This window comes from Podarcis raffonei, chromosome 8 (assembly GCF_027172205.1).
Source record: "Podarcis raffonei isolate rPodRaf1 chromosome 8, rPodRaf1.pri, whole genome shotgun sequence".
NCBI lineage: Eukaryota > Metazoa > Chordata > Lepidosauria > Squamata > Lacertidae > Podarcis > Podarcis raffonei.
The window spans coordinates 53221790-53242972 of NC_070609.1; the positions used below are offsets into that span (position 1 = coordinate 53221790).

The following is a 21183-nucleotide window of genomic DNA, read 5'->3' on the forward strand; positions in this document are numbered from 1 at the left end:
GACTCCAATCAAGTGACTTCGGTGACTCGCTTTGCTGAAAATCAAGTGTGCAGGCAAGTTGGCATCCATCCATCTCGAGAGACAGTGCACCTCTGGGGGCAAAGTCAAACCTCTGCACCAGCAGCACAAAGTGACTTTCCTGGCACCCAAGCCGAGGCAGTGTGTATGGAGGTCCTGGGCTGTGATCCAAAGGAAAGCAGGGCAATAGTTTGGCACCAGTTGGCTGCTGGAGTTGCTGGAAGAAGGCATGCAAGGTACCATCCAACCGTCTTAGGAACTCCACTCCAGATTTGTGTAGGGTTTACTCCTTAGCCTTTTCTTCTCCCAAAGGCAGTAGAGGTTTAGGATCGGTGTTTCCCTTCTCCTCGATGGGCTACCTTCCCAGGTTGATGAGCCCCATCTGCCTCTCAATTCCCTCTACAGTGCATGCAGAAACTGCCTTCTTGACCATTGGACTCACAATTGGTCACACCCACTCAATCCTCCAGAGACTGTCTTGGCATGCAGGAGAAGACCTTAATTCACTGAGGGTTTGAGACCCATTGGCCACCTTCACCTGGTTTAGCCAACCAGTCAAAGCCTTTCCCGGGGTGTGGCAGTTATCGCTGACAGCTTCTAGGAGCCACAAGTAAGTGCAGAGTGGGGATTAAAAGTGGACAAACTACCCCAGAAGGATCACAACTTGTCCTGCACCAGAGGTACTACCGCTCCCCTAACACCCCATACACCTCATGGGCATAGCTTTTGAGGGGAGACAGCGCTCGATTTATTCAACCTGGTGCCCTCCAGCTATTGCCAGGCAACTACTCCCAACAGCCCTAGCCACCAAAGGGTGATGAGAGCTGTAGGCCAAAGCTGTAGGGTGCCAGAGGTTGGGGAAAGCTGTAGGACACCAAACGATGGAAAGCCTGGGTCTAACCACTATTCATTTTGTATGCTCATCTCTGAGCCCTGGCATTGGCAACAGGTTGGGTGTCTAAGCCCCCATCAGCCCAGGCTCAGATGATGCCCTAACTTAGACCATTTGCTGCTGTTCTATTCAGAAGAGAAAGTGTGTGTGTTTAAAATAAAATAAAATAAAATAAAACACAGCCTGCCACATGTCTCCTTTTCCATTGGGAGTTTAAATAAAGCTGTTAGACCAGCCCCAGTGACACGATTAATAACAATTATGGAAAGACCTTCTTCCCTCTCCCCAGCTCCAACCTTTACCCCAGCATATAACATCTTTACCTGTGTGTGTTATGACAGCCCCCGTTGTTGATGAGGTAAATGAATATCTGTTGTGACTGCCAAAGTCGGGGAGAGGGCATGTGAAACTTGGATGCGGCAACAGTTCACGTCTCACCAGGCTTGATTTATTGCATTGCAAGAGGGGCGAGGTGGACCCTAAATACCGCTCCGCCACTCACTGCTTCATTCCCCTTGTCTGTTAAATATGCAAGTACAAACAGCTTTAACACAGCACTTTACCTAGAAACAAGCCCCGGGCTCCATCCACATACTTTTAACATATGAAAATTGAGCTGCTTTGAACTTGTATGTTTTTGATAACTGCTTGGTATGCTTCCTGGAGGTTCACCTGTGGGCTCCCCCCCCCCACTCCTTTCCAAGTCCTAATCCCTTTGATTAAGTGCCAGGACAGATAGCTCTCAATGAATTACTCCAGTCTCATAATTCTTCCTTCTTTCAGAGTTGAAAGGGAGCCTGCCTGAGCGTTCAATAGGTAAATCCTCTCGATTTAGCTTGAGCGATTCAGACTCTGCGAGACTGAGAAAATTGTTTGATTCTGAAGTAAGGTTCAGATGGGCTACCCAACGTTGGCATGCTGTTGGTTGCCAGAAGCTGTAGGGAGGGGGGGAGCGGAAAAAGAAAAAGACTCAAAAATAGCAAGTTGTTTTTTTAACAAGGAGGATTAGAAGAAGGAAAACTTTGAGAAGCAAGAATCTAACTTGGGATTGCAACAGAAGCAGACAGCCAGGCCTTTAGTATGAAAACGTAAGAACATAAGGAGAGGCTGATGGATCAGGCCAATGGCCAATCTAGTCCAACATCCTGTTGCCACAGTGCCCAACCAGATGCCTGTGGGAAACCTGGAAGCAAGACCCAAGCACAAGAGTATTCTCTCCTCATGTGGTTTCTAGCAACTAGTATTCCAAAGCATTACTGCCTCCAACAGTGGAGGCAGAGTATAGCCATTATGGCTAGTAGCCTTTGATAGCCTTATTCCCATGAATTTGTCTTATTCTTTTTAAAAGTCATCTAATTTGGAGGCCATCGCTGCGTCCTGTGGTGAGCTTTTTTACTCTGCTAAAAGGGCTTTGCAGCCTGCATACTCTCATATTTCTCCCACACATGTGAGGCAGAAGGTTTACATTTTAATTGATAGATTTAATCCACAATCCGTCTCCATCAGTGCCTTCCAGATGTTTTGGACTGCATTCGCCATCAGCCCCAGGCAGTATGGCCAATGATCATACAAAATAGGAATGTAAGAAGCTGCCTAATATGAAGCAAGACCATTGGTCCATCTAATTAAGTATTGTTTACACTTACTGGCAGTAGGTCTCCAGGCAGGAGACTTTCCCATCCCTACCTAGAGACACTAGAGGCTGAACCTTGGACCTTTTTCTCATGTTGTGTCACTGAGCTACTGAGTCATGGATGATGGGAGTTGCCATCCAACAGCATCTAGAGGGTACCAGGTTGGGAAGGCTGGTTCAGATGGATCAGTGATCTCACTTAGGATATGGTACCTCCATATGTGTCCAGCCCCTGTTTGTATCATTTAGTACAATTCACCTAATGAACCAGACCATTGTGTAGTGCAGTGTTGGGAATATGTGGCCCTTCAGATGTTGCTCGACTCCATCTCCCATTGCCCCTCCCCATTGGCCATGCTGGGTAGAGCTGCTGGGTGTCGGAGTCCAACAACATCTGAATTTCCCCATCTTTATAAGTAGTGATTCCCACCTCTACCCACCACCAGTGCAACCACAACTGATGTGAATTGCAGTGCCAGTGTGGCATAGTATTTAATGTGTAGGACTACGATGTATGACTGAGTGGGCTCAAATTCCCACTCAGCCATGAAAGCCACTGCATGACCCTGAACCAAGTCACTACATTTGTTCCAAGAAGTGGGAGGATTAAGCCTGATTTCCTCTTCACAGAAGAAAGGGCATGATACAATTCCACTGGAATGAAAAACCCACAGGGGTTAGAAGACAAGGATCTAAACTTCAGCTTCCTGATTTTTGTGTGAAAAATCATGTGGCTATTCAATTCCAGTGTTACCCCTTCTGTCCCTGTTCTGTTCCCCCACCCCCCAGGATAAAAATGTAAATGTCTGAATTGTCCTTCTAGTAACTACATATATTATCATATCCCTCTTAACACCTAAACCACTTTTATTTCAAGAGTAACCTTCCCCCTACGCCCCAGCTGTGGTCTTCCATGCCAAACCTTAGGTCTACTTTGGAGGTCAGCTAACCACCTATCAACTAGGCGTTGACCCCCTTTAGCCTCCAAGGTTGGCCTAGATCTTGGCATTACGACTGCATTAATTGATTATTTTAATAAGACAGGCCACTAAATCTTCAGATAGCTATAATAATGGATGATCTGAGGGCTCCCCCCCCCCACTCTTTGTGACATGGCAATAACAGTAGCATGGGTTGAATTAAATCTGTAGAAATAAGGATTGGAGACCTCCTTGTTAATACCTCATTAACAAGGGTCTCCATTAAGTTATTATTATTATTGCCCTGAAACAGATTCTCACCTCTGAACTCCAATCAGCCAAGGATATTTAATGAAAGTGTAATAAATTTTAAGAAGTAGCAGATACAGGAAAGGAAGCTATAAAAGCAGATTGGATGAAAGCTGGGAGCATTTGAATTAGTGCTATGCTGAACATCGCTCATGTGTGTTGCGTGTGTGTTGTTGATGTTTTGCCATTCCCCATCAATTTATGAGAACTATGGAAGGGAATTGAAGCCTCTTCCATCCTTAGCCCCCCTGTCATTGGAAAGTGACACAAAACCAGCGATTGGACACAAGGACCTAGAGTTCTTTCAGTTGACAGCAGCAGAAATGGCTGTTGCTCATCACTGGAAAGCCTAGTCAGAGTCACTAATTGAGAGCTGGATCAATTATGCTCTCTCAGATCACCTTCTGCAGAGGAAGACTATGAGGGGCATGTCAAAAAGGGATAGGTTTCAGAAGAGGTTTGGTTTCCATTCTTCTCCTTCAAAAATAAGGGACAACATCCCCTAGTCTTGCAAGGGCCTCTGTGAAGAGGTCACATGAGCACTCATTGATTGTGGGGTAATGCATGAGACACAGGAACCTGTGATAAGATGAATCTTCACACGTGTGAGAGCAGAATGCTCACAGCATTACATTAGCAAATACTTTCCTTGCTTCTATATGGTGCTTTCATTTGTACAAGCTTGTAACTGAATTAACTTTGTGTGGTTACATTTGGTGTTTGTAACTGATTCTGTGGCAGGGATTGACAAAGATGTCGATTTCTGTTTCTCTCAGTTCCTAATTTTTCCAGTCTTAAGTTCAGCTCTCCACATTATTGCACCAGTTTGACATTGCTTTTTTAAAAAAAGAAAAGTCCTCGTGAAAATTCATCAGCATTTGTGCTCGGATTTCTCCTACTATACACATTTTTATATGCCTTTTTGCTTCATATGCACATTTTTACAAGGCAGTTTCCCCCAGTGTAATTTTATTTTCACTAAGTTTATGCATTTCTCTGCGAACTTTACCACAGTTGATGTAGTTTTTGTCTACATTACTATACTTGGCTAGAGAACTGCATTGCAAAATTCTGATGAGTTCATTTGCGCAAACCTCTTTCCTTTTGATGAGGAAGGATTAGTTAACTGGGTCCCTCATAAGTATGGTCCTCTGCAATGGAGAGTTGCATGGAGTTAGTTAAAAGGGCGCCCTTGATCAATCTCTGGGATAATTATGAGACTCATAGAAGGAAATGGTTTCTTATGATATGCTTTATCTAAGCCATCTAGGGCTTTATTGGCTATAACCGGAGCCTTCAATTATGCTTGGAGGAGAATATGGAGCCTGTGCAGATGCTGGAGCACTGATGTAATTTCCCAGCATCTTGCAAAAAAGGGAAGAAGGATTAAGAAGACTAACAAGACCGGGACTCAAGGGCCCTAACGGACCTCTTCCAAATTTAAATTTAAATACTAAAAATTTAATTGAATAGCTGGTTCTTTCCTGTGCTGCCATATGGACTTGGATCTTTGCAAACATATGGGCTACAATTACCTCACTAAACAAATGTGCAAAGGAGAAGAAAAGGGAGTCTAAGAAATCTCTTGAATGCAGTGGATTCTGTCCTGAAAGTACAGTAAACTAGCATCCTTACAAAAGACAAGTGCAGGGAAGGTATGACTATTCCCCAGAACTAGTATCTGGATGTGGTGGTGGGGTGAGAGAGAGAGAGACAGACAGACAGACAGAGAGAGATACTTTCTGGAGGTACAGTGAATTCCTCTAGATAGGCTAGAGAGGAGATGCTGCTGGAAGAGAGGTGCAATGTTCCCATAGGGAGCCCCAGGTTTCCAACCTGGGTGGGAATGGGTATAGAGCTTCAGCCTATCTAGGATGCTTCTGCCAGTGATGATGCTCAAGAACATCACGTGCTTCATGCATAAGCATCTTCATGATAGCTGTTTCCTGAGACATTCATTGCTCCTCTAGGCTATGATGGATGGTGTTGCCTACATAAAAAGGTGTGATGTGCTTTTCCACTCAGCCAGGGAGCTCTCTAGGTTAGCTGTAGGTGTAAGGGTTCTGTTTTAATAAAGTTGGGTGTGATTTTATGAAATTTGACCTAGTCTGAGTTCCTGAGCCTTCTTTCTATTTTGACCGAGCTTTTCGAAGCAAGGGTCACCCATCACATGGTGGTAGCGGTGGGATAGGTTCATTTACTCTTGAGCAAAATTTAGAATACACAGTTTTGAATGCTCAGAGGCGTGTGTGTTATTTTTTCTAGCCAGCTGGATAGTTAGAACGTTCGTAGGGAAGGCTGGAGCGAGTTAGATTCTGAAATAAGACACAGTAGGAGGAGGCCGAAATAAACATTACTATTTTCGACCCAGAAGTAGACATAATAATGGTGAGTGAAGAGAGCTGTATGGGCATGGAAGTCTTCTCCAGGAATGCTGGAATGGAGGAAGGTAAACTCTGCCTGTATAGGGGCCAGAAAGAAAAAACTTCAAATAATTGCATAGGTTAAAATTGATTAGAGGCTAAAATAACAAAAACTGCCTTATGACAAGATAATTTTTAAACTTAAATCACAGAGGACTGAGTGACAAGATATGTTCAAAGGTCTGTCTCAGTGGACACTGACCTTGGCCTGGCTGTGGCTGTTGAGAGTTCCCTCCAATCCAGACTTTAAGAGAATGCTGATAATGGGCATTTACCCCTCACGTATCTCTCATCACCTTTCAACGCCGGCCTCAAAGCCTTGACAGGAGACAGCTGTGTGGAAGCTCATTATTTTGGGAATTCTAACAAGTTTCCACCCGGCCCACAAACCAACCTTAAAGGGGTCATCCATCACAGTAGGAATGGGTAATTGTGCCAATATTGGTTCCTCTCCATTTCTCATTTTTCCAATCTTATTTTCAGTTCTCCACATTTCCTCGTCAGTTTCCAGATTTTTAAAAATCATTTCATCATGGAAATTTGTTATCAGCAGCAGCACTATTTAATTTATATACTGCTTACATGTCACAATAGCTTCTAAGCGATTTACAGGTATAAAATATCCACAAATAATGAAAATGCACAAGAAAGCAAAACCATACTTAAAATATGCAATTCAGCAAGTTTGCTCAAAGGCATAACAAAAAAAAAGAAAAAGAAAAATTAAAACAATTAGATCAGAACGTTCAGGTTCAGGGGAATGCTTGTCTAAACAGGGCCAGCAGAATGTCAGAGAAGAGCAGCGCTGGATTATGCTAAAGAGCCCATCTGGTCCAGCATTCCTGTTCTAAGAGTGGCCAACCCGATTCCTATGGGTAGTCTGAAAGCAGGACCTGAAGGCAACAGCACTCTCTGCACTTGTCATTCCCAGCAACCGGCATCCAGGACAAATATGTGAGCTGGACAGTTTTATAGTGATGGGCATCTGCACCCTGGTGGCCTTACCCCAGTTCCCAGCAGATGAAAGATGTGACCATGGGCCCAGATCTCCGGACCAGACCTTGCTTCCTATAATCTCAGAGAATTGGCTCCTATTGTAACTTTTGTAGGCTGATGAACATTTGTTCTCCCTCTCCTTCTTTCAAGCCAATTTCCAGCAATTAGGAAAAATCAGACACTATTTCTGCCATCCCAATTGCTGTCTCAGAGGGGACTTTCGCTGCCCCAAATATTCAGAGAACTTTTTGCTTTGCTCTTAACGAAAGTTTGCCTACAAAGTGACTCATAAAAAGCTAGTGTTAAAGGAGCCACGTTCCCGGAGTTTGTCATATATCTCAGAGACCTCTTTCTTCTCAATCAAATGAAGTGGCCTGCATGCATCTGCTTCTCATCACAGAGATGCCTAAGCAGCACGAAGGCAATATTGTCAAGCAGCTAACAGTTCTTCTTCCAGGAGCAATTGGTTTTAAGCAGGCTTATGAGCTAATTTGCTTGAGTAAATGTTGCAAAATGTGGTTTGGTTGCTGGAGTCACATTATTAACCTGGAATTTACTAGGATGGAATTTGAACTCTTGCGGTAGGGAAGGGTGTATGTGTATGTGCAGTTTAGTCATAGGACCTGAGCCAGGGTCTTTGGAACACGCGTGCAAATGATGTTGCATGACAGCTAGCCAATTTACTAAAGACCTTTCCACCCGTGGCATATACGTCTGCTAAAACTTTAAGCTACCATTTTAAACAGTTGCCCTTGCCCTCTAAGCAATATACGAAGTGTATCTCTGTCAAAAGGCAGAATGCCCATTTGTTAGCCTCTGTGCATAGGGCTAATATGTGGGGGCAGAGTGGGGACACAAGCCCTGTGAGCTCCAACACTTGAGCGTTGAACAGGGATATCTGCAGAGGGATGTGTACACATGAGTGTCTAAAACATGTGTTTCTATGCCATCAATGCATGAATGTCAAGGATGTTGGCAGGGAGTGGACATTGATTCGTTCACAAGCTTTTAGGATCTCTATTAGAGCATTTTTGGCAACCTCAGAAAACAAGATTCTGCGGGAGAATCTGTGATGGTGAAATAGCATTTTCTTTTCAACAGGAGTGATGTTGCTACAGTCCAGTCTTTATGTGGGCTGGTCTCGAATGTTCTACTGTGGCACTCCTGTTGCAGTCCTATGATTCTGTAATATGAGCATCTCTTGAAGTTCTATGATTAACAGCTGCTAAGGCAAACAGCTGTATGGGAAGATGGGAAGGCAGGATTACATGAAAATGTAAACAGGCTCGGCAGCAGTGAAGAATTAGCAGTGCAGTTTTCTCAGTAGACATGCTGGTGGGAACTCGCTCTGGATAACATGACCGTAATTTTAGTCATGCTCATTTATGCCAGGGATGGGGAACCTGTGCCACTCCAGATGTGGTTGGATTCCAGCTCCAACCACCCCAAGGAAACATGGCTGACCATCAAAGTGGATGGGTCTTCAGAGTCCAGCTACAAATGGAGGGCCAGAGATCCACAATCCCTGATTTATGTCAAAATGGTTTGTGCTTTAGATCCAGGCAGCCATCATTCACCACAAACACATACAATAAAGGCTAGAGCATAGTTGGATATGTTAATGCATTTCAGTTATACTGATGAAATACATTTTTATTATTTTAAGAGGCATTTTAAAGTCATTTCTACTGTTACAATTAGATTGTATCTCTGTTGCATTTGTTAAGCTTATGGTACACCGCTTGGAGACTATTATAATTAAGTAGTATCTTGTCAGAAAATAATAGTAATGATACTGTAGTTTTTTTGTTATGGGCAGCTGTTTATGGAACAGGGAGGTGTAAAGAATGGTGTGTTGGCTAGGATTGGGTAGACCCAGGTTCAAATCCCCACTTTTGGCCAGTCACATTTATGTGATTAAAATTAAATAAACATAAAAATAATTTATGGCACGTCTTTTTCCCCAATTCTATCACATAGAGCCCTAACTATAAAGCAATACTGCAGCACAGATTTTTATAGGGTTGGTCCATCCCCACTGCCAGCCACGAGGTCAGTCTCTTTGAAACGTATGTCTCCTATGTTTAATAGATTTCTAATTAAAGTTTTCTTGTAGAAGTTTTGTTGTTGCTGTTGCACTGCTATGGCATTTTAGACTAGTAAGAATAATTGCATGTAATGACATAAGTGAGATGAAGGCATGTAATTAGAGTGTATGTGTTTCAATTGCTGTAAAAGGGCTTGTGTAAATGTAAAATTTACAAAACATAAAGCAGTGTTAATATGTTTACTTTGGTGAAATTAGCCTAGTTCTCCAAACAGCAAATAAGGCAGTAAACAGAAGCTGATTTACACCCAAGTCGGACCATTGGTTTGCCTAGCTCAGTGTCTTATCTACAATGGCTGGTTGCAGCTCTCCATGGTTACAAAGAGGGGACATTCATCTACCTGGAGATGCTGGGGATGGAACCTGGGGCCATCTGTATGCAGATCAGATGTTCTACAACTGAGCTGCAAATTTTTCCTTAAACTTGCATCTCTAGCCTATACCATTTCATTCTGCAAGAGAGGTGGGTTCTCATGACTGAATGTTCCATGAACAGTTTGCCAGAGTGGACTTGAAGACATCTGGTTAATAGGATGGCTCCTTCCACGGAACTGGGTAGGCAGAGCCTTTCAAATCTTTTGCCTCTTCTTCCAGGAGGAGGAGCTATCCTGCCCTCCAGATCTGCCCTGCCCTCTAGTCAGGTTGGCATAGATTTTCCCTCTCTGTGTGGGGAAAAAAATATCCTGACTGTTTTTGATCTGACTGAGCCTAGGACTTGCCGATCAGAAGGTTGGCAGTTTGAATCCCCGTGACGGGGTGAGCTCCCGTTGCTCGGTCCCTGCTCTTGCCAACCTAGCAGTTCAAAAGCATGTCAAAGTGCAAGTTACCTTCCGGCGGGAAGGTAAACGGTGTTTCTGTGCGCTGCTCTGGTTCACAGAAGCGGCATAGTCATGCTGGCCACATGACCCAGAAGCTGTACGCTGGCTCCCTTGGCCAATAAAGCGAGATGAGCGCCGCAACCCCAGAGTCGGCCACGACTGGACCTAATTTACCTTTACCGTGCCTCCTTAGCCTCTTCCTTGTCTGTTTTTGTATGTCTAACTATGTGTTAAAAAAAATATTATAAAAATCATTTTAGTTCTCCTTTACCTTTAATTCTTGATCACCATGAGTTCTTCCCTCTGCCCTTAGCATGTAAGCACCTTTGGGCTAGAGGATCAACAATTCCCTGACAGAAGCACTTCCTTCAGAATTCTTGACTACCATGCAGGTAATATCCTAGAAAAGGCCCGCCTCCCGTGAGACAGGCTGCGACAGCTGGAGAAGCTCAGGAGAAGTAACACTGCCTCACAATTAGATCTTGCGAGATCCTGTGGAACTCTTGTGAGATCTCACTGCCACTGCTTTGCCTCACTTCTGTGGTGGTGGGGCATTTCTAGGGACTGGAGAGATCCCATGGACTTTTTGCAAGATCCTTCCAGAATCTGGAAGCTGCAGCCTCATAACCCTGTGGTGGGGAGAGTGGCAGCTTCCCGTTTTGCCTCAGGTGGCGAAATGGGATGGACCATCCCTACTCCCTGGAAGAACTTTGCTGCAAGTCTACTTTCATGGAAATAAATTCCACAAAGTGCACCAGAGTTACACCCCAAGGTCTGAGTTACAGCATACTGTAAAGGAAGGCATTTCAACTGCCATTGTCTTTGAAATTCTGTCCCCCCCCCCCAGCTTTAAGTATGGGTGGAACGTCTGGGGTTATAAGGAAATCTACGAATCAGGGAAAGATGTTGGTATGTAAGATTTGAAGATAGGCCAGCTGGTCTCCATCTTCAACTGGTTCCTGGAGGGCCAGGAAGAAATTAGTCTCACAGCATAGTTGAAAGAACACCTGGGCTCTTACCTGGGGCGCCGATTCACTTGCGAACAAATTTATCTTTGTTTCCTTCCCACAAACACACCTAGGAATTAAGTAATGACCTGTTTTTGTAAAAGAGGGGAGAAAAACCCAACCCAAACCTCAACATGGTGTGACTCAAAGCTGTAAATCACTCACTATTGTTCCATAAGTTATTTTATAGAAATCTTTACTGAATACTAAAAAAAAGAAACACAAGAAAAAGAAACCTTACAGCTACTGAAGTCACGTCATCTGATCCCGAAAACATTTAAGATGCGAGTTAAATAGATATTTGAGGGCATGAGCTTTGGAGAAAAATAGCTGGCAACCTGGGCACCAGGAGAAAGGAGTTCTTCTGGCTAAAGGGCAAGCTTTCACTGCCTTCCTGCTCCTTTTCGCAGGCAAAGGGCACATTCATAACATACATTTAAAGCCCTATGGTACCACTTTAAACAGTCATAGCTTTCCCCAAAGAATCTTGGGAGCTGTAGTTTGTTATAGGTGCTGAGATTTATTAGCAGACCCCTATCCCCTTCAGAGAGCTACAATTCCCAGAGTTCCCCTTGAAGAGGGACTGATTGTCAAACCCCTCTGAGATGCACCTACTACCTTGTTTATAGTAAAAGACTTCTCTTAAGAACGAACAATGTGCTTTAATTTTATTATAACAAAATATTACTAATTCTCCTAATTGGTGTCATGTTACCAATCAAAGTAGTAAGTACATTAGTGTTTTCTCAAAGCCTAACTCACAACATGAGCAGATTGTGGATTAAAGATTTTGTTAGTACTGAGTTTCTTAATACTGGATTCTATTCTAGAAGTATATAGATCATCATCAGGAATTGTCCAGATTACCAGTTGTTCCTTTTAAAAAATAAATGTACTGTATTTGAGGATTCTCTTTCTAGTTTAAATTAACATTATCGTTCTATGTTCTAATTTTCTCCGAAAGGATGGAAATCTTCTCTGCTCAGACTTTCAAGGTAACCCCAACAGATTTACCTACTCAGGTAGTGAGCGGCTAACATCTACTCAGTCAGATATTCATGATATAGTGCTCCATTTTGGGACCATATCTCATTTGCATGTTGCCTGCATGCGGAAGACATATATTTTATCCCTCAATCAGGTCATATCGGCACATGAAAGACACTTCCTATAAATTCTTTACTACAGCTTGTGAGTCAGGAAATATTTTATGGAAGACATATTTTAGGTTGTCCATCCTTTGATTTCCCTCAGAAACTAATAAATAATCAACAAAAACATGATTAAAGGCATTGCTTGTGAACTTGTATCCAGAAAGGGAGGCTAGCTGGTAGAAAAATCTTTCTGATCCATATCCGTTTATTCTCAGAAACGGAATTCTAACTTAGGTTTAAAAAAAAACACCAGCCACCCTCATGAAGGGTTTGACTAAGTTTTGACATCAGATTCTCATCCTCAAAATATCTGTTGAAATAAGGAGGGGGGAGAGGGTTTGGCACTTGAAATTACAGAAGGATGAAATGGAGCTTAGTAAGCCAGAGAAGCAAATTACTTATCTGTAATTGGAATTTCTTAAAATACACCTCCTTCCCGCCCTTTGAAATAATATTCAACCAGTTTTCAATCAAATGCCCATATGAGCTTGGGTTTAACCCTTTCCTTGAGGAAGCTGCAGGCTTAGGCTTTGAATAAGGGATTTTTATGAATAGGTTGAGACCTTAGATATAGTATTTTCAGTATAACCAGAGACCATTTTAAAATGAACCTTGTTTTTGCCAGGAACACATATTTGAATGGCTCACATCTGTTGGTACATCACTGGATAACCTGTATCTGAACAAGAAGCTGCTTTTTTAGTGAACCAGACCATTGGTCCATCTCACTCAATGTTGTTTACACGGACTGGCAGCAGTTCTCCAGAGTTTCAGAGAAGGAGCCATAGAATCAGAGGGTTCTGAGGGTCATCTAGTCCAACCCTCTGCAATACAGGAATCTTTTGCCCAATGTGGGGCTCAAACCCACAACCCTGAGGTCAAGTGTCTCATGCTTTACCTGACTGAGTCATCCCACAATAACTTTCCAGCTACCTGGAGATGCCGGGGATTGAACCTGGAGCCTTCTGCTTGCAGTGCGGATAATGTGCCTCTGAGCTATGGCCCTTCCCTTAGTCCCTAAAAAGACATTGTATCAGAAGTTATGTGTATGAAAATCCAACCTGTGATGTAATGCCTGTGACTGTCTGCTCACATATGCAAATCGACACTTAGTGCCGAAGTTCTGCACAAGTGTGCAGTTGAGGTTTGACATAAGTGCTTACGTTGCAGAAGTTACGCTAAAACATTACTTCTGTTGGCATAACATGGCTGAATCGTATGTGCATTATGAACCCTCTCTATGCAGAAAGAATATATCGTATTCGAGAGATGCATTTGTCCAGTCTCCAGGACATATTGATGAATATTATCATGCTTGAGATATGTTTTGCCACGGAAAGTTTAGCAAAGCAGCTCAATCCTGCGCAAGAAACAATATTTGGTATTGCAGGAGCACAGGGACATGCAAACAGTCTGATTCACCACATAGCAAGCACTGTATATGAATGCTTGCCTGCCATGCAATCACCCTGTAAAACAAGCCATAAATAAATGTAATCAAAATACAGTTGAGAGATAACAACACAGTAACTGAGTTTCCATTAAAAACAATCTCATGGGAAAGAATCTGCTCAAAAGCCCTCCAGAAAGAGGTAATGTATTTTCCCCGGTTCAGGGATGGGGAGCCGCCAGGCCGCCTCTCTATTTGGGCCTCAGGATTTTACCCAGGCCACACCCCTTTCCACCCTGTGAGGTTCCATTTACCCTGAACCAATGGCACCAATGTGTTATTGCATTAGCATATCAGTGAAACATAATCCCAGGCCCCTGGCATGCTGATGTGTTGCTCCTGGTTTAAATGTGATAATGCTTGCACAACATCCTGGGAAGGTTGTCTTAACATGTCTGCTTAAACTGAGTCCGAATATTCAATCTCTTCCAGATTTTAATAATAATCTAGAATTTGCTCCTCTCAGACCATATCAATAGTTCCTTTTGCTACACATCAGAAGCAACTATTCCCCTGCAAGAGGCTTGGCTTGTTTCCTACATATTTTCAGCAACAGCCTCACCTTTTGCTTGCTATCACACACCAAAGGCAGAGAACCTTGAGACTGATGTTCATTAAGCACCGTGGCTATTTTCCACATGGAGCTCATTAATAAACGAAGCAATCGAACTGCCACTGCTTTGGATTGGCTACATTGGCCAAAGGAACTGAGTTGTGGTGCTTTTGCTGGAAAAAAAAATGAGGGATAAAATGCTCTTTGAACACTCAAGATTTTATTTAAGAAGAAAAAAAGCCAGTGCAGAAAGGTTGCATTTCTATTTGGCTCCCTCGCCCTGCATCTTGACCTTCTAATTACTTTATTTGAAACAGCACTGAGGGTATAATAAAAACTGGAGGTTGTCTCTCGTTTGCTTTATTCATAAATTAAAGCTGTTAGCTTGGCGAGGTGAAAGTCGAGGCAGGGTGTTCATTACTACACAACTGACGGCTTGTCAATAGCACTGCTTTTTAGTTTGTTCTAGTCAGCACTTGTGTTCATTTTGTTGGGCCTTTGGGAAATAAATACAACAAGATTATACATTTGGAAATACCACAAGAGTTCATGGGGAAAGAAGGGAGGGGAAGGAGGTGGGGGCGAGGAGAGAGAGAAAGAGAGAAGGAGAGAGAGAAAAGCAAATGATAAATTATACACTGGGTAGAAAGTGACATGCTATCTTGTGCTATTAACAACCAGAGATAATTGCAGTGAACTGTAATTGCAAGTTTTGCAACTTACAGTACACAGTGTCCAACATCAATCTTAATAGGGAACAAAGCAATTTGTATTAAAACTTAATTCGCTTGGTAACTTTCTGCTGTATACAAGGGAGCAAACAGATGTAGCTTTTCAGGAAGTTCAAAGGCACCAGGAACGTGGAGAGACATGCTAATGTAGCAAGCCTTGGAGAAATATTGCATTACGACTTGTAATGAAAACAAATGCATGCCATTATATCCTAGTTTGTGTTTATTTAATAAAATATATACAGTTTGTACGTCGAGGAATTTAGTGTTCCTGAATGGGAATGGAATGATGGCCTCTTTGGATTCACAGATCAGGCAGGCAAGTCCATAATGCCTACTGTGTAAAAAATGAGATTTTTCTACTTATTGCTTCTATATTACACATTTAATGTAATGGATTTGGCTTTTTGATGGAAAGGATTGTGGAAATGGGGTGGATGAGTCTTTGAATGGAGCTCCTTGCATTTAAATTTTCATTTTGAAATAATGTGATGGAGATCGGGAAGTAGAAGAGGATGCTTTCTTTTGTGCGAGTCACACGTTGCTGTTGCTACCTACCGGACATGCATTTGAAACTAGTTGTGCAAAAAACACAGGTAGGTTAGCATCTTTCCAGACCTGCACAGACAGAAGTCCCCTTTATTTTTCCTTATCAAGGGCTGGCTAATATTATTTTCGCCTCCATTCTATCCATCTTTTAGTTCTTGCAGAAGTGAATCCTGTCACCCAGTGTTGAAGTGGCACATATAAAACTTTGCTCCCATTCATCAGGACTGGCCCCATTGCTGTGCTGCCCCCAAAAGAACCCATAGCCAATAGCCATTCCCCCATGGAGAGTCCAAAGTATGTGAGCATTTGTGGCCCAATAGCTAGAGAGCCTGTGTGGTGTGGTGGTTAGTGTATCAGACTAGTACCTGGAAGACCAGGATTCAAATCCTTACTCAGATATGAAGCTCACTGAAGGTGATCTTGGAAGCCAGCTACTGCCTCAGTCTAACCTACCTCACAGGGTTGTTGTGGGAATTAAATGAGGGGAGGGACCATGTTCGCCGCCTTGAACTTCTTGAAAAAGAAGTTGGGATATAAATGGCAATAAATAATTTCTAAAAAGCAAGTTCATCTGAGGCTGATAGAATGGTGAACTGGCAAAAGATGGTACCGTGGTTGGACTTTTGTTGAAGAGACTTGGATTTACATCCCTGACCAACCATGCAGTTCAAAGTATCACCTTGGGTCAGTCAGGGTCTGAACCTAGCCTACCTAATGAAGGCCAGACCAGTTCTCCAGTTTATCCCAGTAGATAATGAAGTCATTGTACCTGCTATGAAAAAAGCACCAGAGCTCAACCCCACCAAATTTCCACTGCACCATTGCAGCATCCTCCAACCTTTTCCATTCCTTCCAAGAACTTAATGATCCAAGTATTCCTCCACAATTAAGCCCACTCATGCTACTTATATATATTATGGATAAATAGGAAGCTGCCTCTACACTGCCTCAAACTGCTCATCCGTCTGCAGTGTTGTCAAGATTGACTGACGCTAGTTCTCCAGGGTTTCAGACTCTCAGCCATGCCGTGGAATTGAACCAGGACCTTCTGCATGCAGTTTTTTAAATTTATTTAAGCAATTTATATACTGCTGACTACACCTCTCTAAGCAGTTTACAAATAAACAATAAAAAATCAATTACAGCTATAAAATCCAATTAAAATGCCTACTGGAATAATAATTATAAAAGTCTTCAGTAGGGAGTGGGCCGTCCCTTATGGAAGGGAGTTTCATAAAATTGGGCCCACAATGATGTAGCATGGCTGCTGGTGGATACAGGCTGTGCATCCAAGCCATGGCGAACCACCAATGGTGACTCTGCCGAAAGACTTCTAGGATTGAGAGGGGATATAATGGATTAGGGGGTCCTTGAGGCATCCTGAACCCAAGCAGAAGTATAGCCAGAATTTATGTTTGGAGGGGCAGGCTTTATGTTGGGGGGAGCAGAACCTCAGTTAGTTATGTATTTTTATTGATTTACTTGATTTAGGGAGGCAGCTGCCCCCCCAGGCTATGCCCATGGGTAAAGGCCGTGTAAATTAATACAATAATACAAGGCACCAATTTCCCTTTTCTCATGGAAATGAGACTGTTACACCATTGGCTATCATTGTGAACACTCAGCTCACATGTTCTTTCCGTGGTGGATGAGAGGGGCATCTACCCACTCCTATATTACACAATGTCTACTAGGAATATATGGACAAGGGTTAGATGGGCAAGATGTTTAGGAGAGAGATTTAGGAGAGAGATTTAGGAGAGAGATACAGACACCTGGCAGGGAGATTTGCAATACAGACAACATCTGGCAGAGAGGGGAGTGCATTAGAATTTACAAATCAAAATGTTGACTGTGATCCCCTCCTGAGTCTAGGTGAATCAGTCGTGTTTGTGGTCAATGTTACTTGCAGGTGTATTCACCCATAAAACTATTTCATCCTATTTCTCTATTGATGTGTGTGTGTGTGTGTGTGTGTGTGTTAATCTGCACAAAATTTTTCCTTTAAATTCCTTAGTACATATTTTTAAAAAGTTTCCTCTTTCAAAATATATGTATATATATGTATATTAATGTTTTTGATAAAAATGCTTAGCAGAGAACTCTGTCAGAACACATGTAGAAAGCCACTGGATAAGTAATTTCAGATGCACACATTATCCCATGCATGCAGATTAGCTCATCTCAGAATTTGCATAGTGTATTCTCAATATGCCTTTTTAGAGTGGCCCCAGGTTGTATATCCCTGGTTTGCTTGCAGTTTCATTGCCTTCTTGGTTTTTGTTGCCTTTAAAGAAAGTAAGCAAATGAACATGAAAGGCACATAATACCAAAATCAGTTCTTCTGCCATAGAGGGTTGCAGCAGTCAAAATGGAACCCAACTGAACAAATGCAAGGTCACTAGGAGAAAGAAATGGATATCCTGATATTATGCTCAGAGACAGGCTAGACTAGAAATGAAGACCTGGAAAAAGCAACGAAAGAAAGTGGCATTCTGTTTTTAATTTCTTTTTGGAGGAAGGTTGAAGAGTTGGAGAGAAAGAAACCTACCTGCCCCCCAAAAGAGGCTGCTGCCCCAGGCCTTCACATCTCTAGGCTAGACCATATTGTGGTCATTTATTGGAAGCAAATTAGTAGCTGTGGCACAGTAGTTGTTCAGAGACCTGACCCAAAACAGGAATGTCAGGCTTTATCAAAGAAGAACTCAAAGGGAAAATCAAATCATTTCAGAGAGAAAAAAAATGCAGGTGATTGGATTGGATTGGATGAAGAGTAGTTTGGCTTATGAAATCAAGTTCCATCCTTCCTTTTCCTTTGAGCTTGCCCAAATATTTGCAAAGTGGAAAATAGAAGGAAAGTAAACCATAAAGGTGTCCCCCCCCCCTTTCATCCATTTCTGGAGATCTTTTTTTGCAGTGCAACAGGAGAATCAATACAAATCTTTGCAGTAATCACATATTGATTTTGCTAGAATATGACTCCATTTAAAACATTTTTATCCCTGGGAGTGGAAGCACTGGAGGCTATCAGAGAAGGAAGTAGGTTCCCTTGACCCCATATGTGGTTCACAATTGATTAAGAGAATCTAGGGTTGGAAATAGAAGAAGGGAGAGAAAGTGGGGGTGAAAAAAATTAAGAGTCAGGGAAAGATAAATAAAGTACAGGCACAAACATGATCACATTATATTTGGGTTGTTGTTTTTGTAAACTTGTTAGGCTTCTGTAAGCTTAATAAATGCCTTCTCATTATTAGTGACTTAAATGATGTGGATCCTCCTTTATGCAACGCTAAGGACTTCTCCCAATTTGGAAACTGGTATGAATAATGTGTCTGGGGGGATGAATCTTAAAACTGGAGGGTTGGATGGGACTTCAAGGGGCATCTAGTCCAACCCCCTGAAATGCAGGAATCTCAGCTAAAGCATCCATGACAGGTGGCCATCCAAACTCTGCTTATAAACCTCCAATGAAGAAGGGCCTACTGAGGGAGTCTGCTGCACAGCCAAATAGCTATTACCATCAGAAAATTCTTCCTGGTGTTTAGTTGGAATCTCCTTTCTTGTAACTTGAATCCATTGGTTAAGGTCTGTGGTGATCACACAGGGTCCCCGGACGTTTAACGGTCTATTGATCCCTGTGCCACCACTGTGCTCTCTTCCCCCTGCCACCAACCCCTTACTCTCAGGTAAAACACTGAGTCCAGACAGTTGTTAAAATTGAACCAAATAAACAAGTTTATTTTATAAGCATTAACAAGTTTATGGTTTCTCAGAAAATATTCCTGTCAGTTTCTTAACTTTAGTTTCTTTACTGGCCTATGTCTTTCTAATACCTTCTGACTGATTATATCAACTGTTTGACTGACTCCTCTTAACAGATTCTCTCACTCTCTCACATCAGACTAGCCCAACCCACAGAAACTTATCCTCTCTGTTTCTTCTAACTCCAGACAGACTTCTCAACCACCCTAACTCTAACTCTAATTCCTCCCCTTGGGTTCCCATTGGTTAGTCATTTTACAATTAGTTAACTCTTTCCTTATGAACCCAGTATGATGTCACACACCTAGGAGGGAAAACGCCACAATGTCCTATACTCCAGAACAAGAGAAAAGAATCTTGCTCCGACATCCTTTAGATAGCCATCATGTCTCCTCTTATCCATGCTAAGCAAGTGAGTTCCAGGTGGGGTGGGCAGGTAGGACCCTCCCCCATGTTTCAAAAGTGGTTTGTATTTCAGAGGACAATAGGGGCTGTTGTAAACAAAAGCATCGGCTAGTCCTTATAAAATTATTATTTGGCACTGCAGATGTCCTGGGGATTGTGGGCTTTTTGAGACCCTACTCCAGATGCCTCTTGCGAGGGAGGCTCAAAGGGTGGTGACAAAAGAGAGAGCCTTTTCAGTTCTGGCTCCCTGTCTGTGGAATACTCTCCGCAGCGAGGTCCACCAGGCTCCTTCATTTACATCTTTCCAGTGCAAGGTAAAGACTTACAAGATTTTCATGGACTGAAATGATGCGGGTTTTTTGTTGCCACTGTGCTGCTAATGCTTCCTGTGTCTGTTATGAGTTGTTGTTACATATGAATGAATGGTAGGTGTTTCGTATGAATTACTTTAATGGTATATCATGAGCATTTTTGCTGATAGATAGAGAGCCAGTGTGGTGTGATGGTTAGAGCATTGGGCAAGGATCAGGGGGACCAGGTTTCCAATCTTGACTCAGCCATGAAACTGAGTGACTTTGAAAGCAAGCCACTTTGGGTAACAAGGAATTGACATGCCTAAATAATTATAATAATTCCAGAGTTGGAGTGCCACCACACACACACACAAAACATATTTGCTGGTCATCACCTTCTTAAACCCTGGAGAAGTGCCTCTACCAATAATCCTAATACAGTGGTACCTCGGGTTACATACGCTTCAGGTTACAGGTGCTTCAGTTTACAGACTCCGCTAACCCAGAAATAGTACCTCAGGTTAAGAACTTTGCTTCAGGATGAGAACAGAATTCGTGCTCCGGCGGCGTGGCGGCAGCAGCAGGCCCCATTAGCTAAAGTAGTGCTTCAGGTGAAGAACAGTTTCAAGTTAAGAACGGACCTCTGCCATCTAACTAGGCAGCTTCATGTGGAAACATGTAGTCTTTTCAATATCTAGGTTCCCACCCCTAAATATCTTGATGAACAGTTGTACTGTATTACACAATTCTACAACACTAAGCACACACACACACACACACACACACACACACACACACACTTCTACCAATCAATCCTTCTCTTATTTTTTCCCACGCTAATGTATTATTGACAACGACAGGCTGAACTTGCACTTGGTAGACTAACCCACCATTACAGCATCTTGTCCTGATACTTTAAATGTTGCTTAACAAGAAAAATATGTCAATAGACAATGAAAGCTTTCATTTTATGCTTTCAACTTCAGCAGAGCGCTCCGAGCAGTGCTGTAAATTACCCCCAAAGAATGCAGAAGCCGGCAAAAGAGAGAACAATTTTAGTGACATTGGACGTGACTGGCTTCGTAATTAGTAACATTTAACAATATATTAAATCTATCTCCTTTCTGTCCCGGTGACCCCACTCCCACTCCACCCCACCCTTT

General features: G+C 42.6%; 1 protein-coding gene across 9 annotated transcripts in view; it reads left to right on the top strand.

Moving 5' to 3' along the window:
* Nucleotides 1–21183, top strand: part of FTO (FTO alpha-ketoglutarate dependent dioxygenase) — a 246328-nt gene that overhangs the window by 155564 nt on the left and 69581 nt on the right. The gene's annotated exons all lie outside the window — the stretch shown is intronic.